The sequence below is a fragment of the Coenobita brevimanus genome, chromosome 56 (assembly GCF_032717465.1).
Source record: "Coenobita brevimanus isolate Jiangsu-jjx chromosome 56, ASM3271746v2, whole genome shotgun sequence".
Taxonomy (NCBI): Eukaryota; Metazoa; Arthropoda; class Malacostraca; order Decapoda; family Coenobitidae; genus Coenobita; species Coenobita brevimanus.
The window spans coordinates 38,067,808-38,073,152 of NC_137009.1; the positions used below are offsets into that span (position 1 = coordinate 38,067,808).

A 5,345-nucleotide genomic window follows, 5' to 3' on the forward strand; every position below is an offset into this window, starting at 1 on the left:
GGTAGTTGTGGTTAGGATAGTGGTGGTGGTGGCAGTTGTGGTGATGGTGGTAGTTGTGGTTGGGATAGTGGTGGTAGTTGTGGTTAGGATAGTGGTAGTTGTGGTTGAGAGTGGTAGTGGTGGTGGTAGTTGTGGTTAGGATAGTGGTAGTGGTGCTGGTAGTTGTGGTTAGGATAGTGATAGGGATGGTGGTGGCAGTTGTGGTGATGGTGGTAGTTGTGGTTGGGATAGTGGTGGTGATGGTGGTTGTGGTTGTGATGGTGGTGGTTGGGGTAGTGATGGTGGTGGTGATGGTTAGGATACGGTAGTGGTGGTGATGATGGTAATGATGATGGTGGTTGTGGTTGGGGTAGTGGTGGTGATGATGGTTGTGGTGGTGATGGTGGTAATGATGATGGTGGTTGTGGTTGGGGTAGTGGTGGTGATGATGGTGATGGTGGTAATGATGATGGTGGTTGTGGTTGGGGTAGTGGTGGTGATGGTGGTAATGATGATGGTGGTTGTGGTTGGGGTAGTTGTGGTGATGATGGTTGTGGTGGTGATGGTGGTAATGATGATGGTCGTTGTGGTTGGGGTAGTGGTGGTGGTGATGGTGGTAATGATGATGTGGTAGTGATGGTGGAGGTTGTGGTTAGGGTAGGTAAGTCTGTGGTGATGGTGGTAGTAGTAATAGTGGTGGTTGTGATGATGATGATGATAATAGCCTAGTTGTGGTAGTTGTGTGATGCTGGTAGTAACTGTGATTATAATGATGGTAGTTTCGGTAGAGATGATGGTAGGTGGTGGTAGTGGTCCGTGGAGATGGTAATGGTAGTAGTAGTGGTAGTTAGGCTGGTAGTAGTGATGATTTTAGTGATCAGATTGTAGTAGTAGTAGATGGTAGTAGTGGTAGTATTGTTGTTAGGATTGTAGTTATGGTGGTGGTGGTGGTAGTTGTGGTAGTAGTGGTAGGTAGGCTGGGAGTAGTGATGATTTGAGTGATAGTTTAGGTTGTAATAGTAGCAATTATAGTGGTAGTTATGTAGATATTAGTGGTAGATATGGTAGTAGTAGATGGGTGGTGGTAGGGGGGAGGAAAGGGGAGGGAAGGGAGGTTGTTGCTATGCCGGGAGGGAGGGAGGGAAGAATTAAAAGAGGAAAGGGTAGGGGAGGGGGAGGGAGGGAGGAAAGGAGATAAAAGAGGAGAGGGAGGGAGGGATGGAGGGAAAAATGGAAGAACAGAAGAAGAAGGGGAGGAGGAGGAGAGGGGAAGAAGGAGGAAGAGAAAGGAGAATAAGGAGGAGGTGGGAAGAAAGAAGGAAGAGAGAGAGAGAGAGAGAGAGAGAGGAGGAGGGAGGGAAGGATAGGGGAGGGATATTTGATCTCATAGCACCTTCTCCCTCCCTCTCCCCTTCCCCTTTCCCTCCCCTCCCCTCCTCTCCCCATCACTCCCCTCCCCCTCTCTTTTCCCCCACTTAATTTGCTTGTTACCCTTTTTTCCTAGTCATTGGGCAGTACAATTAGGGACCTTGATGTCAAATTTGATGGTTGCGTGTTGTATTCTAGGGACCGATTTAGCCTCAGCAAAAAATTGATCGCCTGCATAATATAGGCGAAGAGTATATAGGCCTATTAATTCTAAGCCTTCTCTTCTCCGTCGTCGTCTTCTTCCTCTTCTTCTTCTTCTCCTCCTCCTCCTCCTCCTCCTCCTCCTCTTCGTCGTCGTCTTCCTCTCTTCGTCGTCTTCCTCTTCTTCTTCTTCTTCTTCCTTTTCTTCTTCCTCCTCCTCCTCCTCCTCTTCTTCTTCTTCTTCTTCCTCTTCTTCTTCGTCGTCTTCGTCTTCTTCTTCCTCTTCTTCTTGTTCTTTTTCTTCTTCTCCTCCTCATCCTCATCCTCATCATCATCATCACCCTTTTTCTTCCTAATTACTACTACTACTACGACTACTGCTACTACTACTACTACTACTACTACTACTACTACCACCACCACCACCACCACCACCACTACTACTACCACCACCACCACCACCACTACTACTACTACCACCACCACCACCACCACCACTACTACTAGTACTACTACTATTATATACTACTACTACTACTTCTGCTACTCCTTCCCGTGCATTTCCTTCCATCCCCTTCCATCCTTCTTCGTCTTCTCTCTCCTCGTGTCTTTCCTCCTCCCTCTCATTCCTCCATTTTCCTCTCATTCCTCTTTTCCCCGCCATGCTTTTCTCATTCCCTCTCCTCTTCAATCTCTCTTCCCTTCATTCTTCCTTCTCCCTTTCTCACTGTCTCCCATCTCTCTAGTTTCATCATCTCTCTCTCTCTCAAATCCCCACGCCGCGCCTGTTCTATACACGGCGCCGCTGGTGTAGTGGTATCATGCAAGATTCCCATTCTTGCGACCCGGGTTCGATTCCCGGGCGGCGCAGTTGTTTTTAGCATTACTATCTTTGTCTTATTTCTTCCTCTTCTATTTCCTACTACTACTGCTACTACTACTATCTTCTCTTTCCTACTATTGCTACTTACTACTACTACTACTACTACAATCTTCGTGCTTCTGATACTGCTTGCTACTACTATTACTACTACTACGTTCTTACTACTGCTGCTAATACTATCTTTTTACAACTACTGCTACTACTGTCTTCATCATAATACTACTGCTGCTACTTACTACTACTACTACAACTTTCTTCTTACGTCTACTCTCTTCATCGTACTACTACTGCTATCTTCTTACTACTGCTACTACTGTCTTCTTACTACTGCTACTAAAACTATGTTCTTCGTCTTATTATTATTATTATTATTATTTTGATACTGTTATTATTATTATTATTATTATTTGTGGGTATTATTATTATTATTACTTGCTGGTATTATTATTATTATTATTATTATTACTTGCTGGTATTATTATTATTATTATTATTATCATCGTCAAGAATACAGTATAATATAAGCTCTTAAACTGAAAAGCGTTAATATCGTTACCGAGGAGGGACAAAGAGGTCTTTATGTCGCCAGCTCCTCACTGGATGCGGCGTCTGGCAGAGAGAGAGAGGGAGAGAGAGAGATTGAGGTTTATTGGCACATTGAGGGTCAAGGTTAAAATTCTCTCTCTCTCTCTCTCTCTCTCTCTCTCTCTCTCTCTCTCTCTCTCTCTCTCTCTCTCTCTCAGTCTTGTCTACTTTAACCTTGGACACGTACACGCACGCACAGATCTACACACGCACACACAGTGACCTCATCTCACCTGTTTACCGTGACCTTGTACAGCACACACACACACACACACACACACACACACACACACGGATTCTTATTGTTACTTCTGTGCGGCTATGTGGAGAGGGTGGAAAATGAGAGACTGACTAGAAGAGTGAGCGAGGAGTGGGAGACCAAGGATGAGATGAATGGATTTGTTTGTAGCTGTAGATAGGTAAATTATTGTTGTAGTTATCATCATCATCATGTTATTATTATTATTATTATTATTATTATTGTTCTACTACTACTACTACTACTACTACAGCAACAACAACTACTACTACTACTACCACTACTACTACTACTACCACTACTACTACTACTATACTACTACTTGTACTACCACTATTACTACTACTATTACTACTACTACCACTACTGCTACTACTGCTACTATACTACTCCTTGTACCACCACTATTACTACTACTACTGCTACTACTATTACTATCATCACTACATTCCGGTGCAGTTTTGTCGCTGTGTTAGTTTTTGCCTAATGATATCTGATAGACGTTACTGATAGATAGACAGGCAAATAGATAGATAGAAAAATAGATACATAGGTAGGTAGGTATAAATAGATAAATACTGTAGGTAGGTATGGACAGGCAGACAGATAGATATATTAATGGATACGTAGGGTAGACAGATAGATAGATACGGTATAGATGCGTGGATGATAGATAGGTATAGACAGATTGATAGATAGGTAGATAGATAGATAAATAGATAGATATAGATGTTTGAATGATAGCTACTTGGATGAATGATAGATGGATAGAGATGAATGAATTGTTGAGATAGAGAGAGAGAGAGAGAGGGATAGATAAATGGATAGATAGCTTCCTCATTCCTCAGACTCAACATCTTTTGCCTTGTCATTCTGTTTAATCTGTGTGTGTGTGTGTGTGTGTGTGTGTGTGTGTGTGTGTGTGTGTGTGTGTGTGTAGGTTATGTTAGATTAAGCTATATGAAGTTAGGTTAGGTTATACTACGTGAGGGTTAGATTAAAATATACTTGGCTAAATTATCAATATTATACTGTGTTGGAGAGGTATATGAGAGAGGGGGGTGTGAGTTGGGAGCAGGGCAGTGAAATGGCGGAGGACAAGGCGACGTGGAGACGATTTGTTTGTGGCCATCCCGTATGGGATTAAGGCGTCTGGCAATAGATAGATAGAAAGAACTTTCCTCTTCTTACTGGCTCCCTGCAACCTCTGTCTCTTCGCCGCACTGTTGCATCTTTATCTCTTTTCTATCGCTACTTCAATGGTCACTGCTCCTCTGAACTGTCTGCATGCATTCCTCCACCTCTACGACGGGCGCGTAGCACCCGTCTGGCAACAAACTCTCATCCCTTTTCTGCCCAACTCTCTAATGCAATAGTTAACTGTTACTCCCAGTCCTTCATTTATGCAACAGGTCAACTCTGGAACTGTCTCCCTCTGTCTGTATTTCCTACTTCCTATGATCTCCGGTCTTTCAAACGCAGTGTGTCCAGGCATCTCGAAATGAATGGATCTTGAATGGATCTTGTATTTTGTTTTTCTCTTGGAAGGAACAGTTTTGCGGGCTCATGGCCTTTGGTTCCTTCTTCCCCACATAAAAAAATAAAAAATCTCGAAATGAAGAGATCTTGAATTTGGCTTTTTTTTTTTATTGTTTTTGTTTTTTCTTGGAAGGAATTGTTTGTGGGCTCTTAGCCTTTGGTTCCTTCTTTCTTAAAAAAAAGTGGGGATGGATGGATTCTGGGGGCCAGATCAGCGTGAAAGTACTCTCTCTCTCTCTCTTTCTCTCTCTCTCTCTCTCTCTCTCTCTCTCTCTCTCTCTCTCTCTCTCTCTCTCATCTTGACCCATTATCCACCGACCTAATTCATCCACTGAATCCCTCTCTCTCTCTCTCTCTCTCTCTCTCTCTCTCTCTCTCTCTCCCAATTTGTGTGTGTGTGTGTGTGTGTGTAGCCTACCCATGTGTGTGTATTTTTAGTGCTTATGTGTGCGCATAGTTCTGATCATTTCTGTGTGTGTGTGTGTGTGTGTGTGTGTGTGTGTGTTTAGGTGTACACAAGCGCCTGGTGTT

General features: G+C 43.3%; 1 non-coding gene across 1 annotated transcript; it reads left to right on the top strand.

Annotated features, from left to right (window-relative positions):
• The first annotated feature begins 2,347 nt into the window (after positions 1-2,347).
• Positions 2,348-2,418, top strand: TRNAG-CCC (transfer RNA glycine (anticodon CCC)). Its single transcript has one exon. It is a non-coding gene; the product is annotated as a tRNA-Gly (tRNA).
• The last annotated feature ends 2,927 nt before the right edge of the window (positions 2,419-5,345 follow it).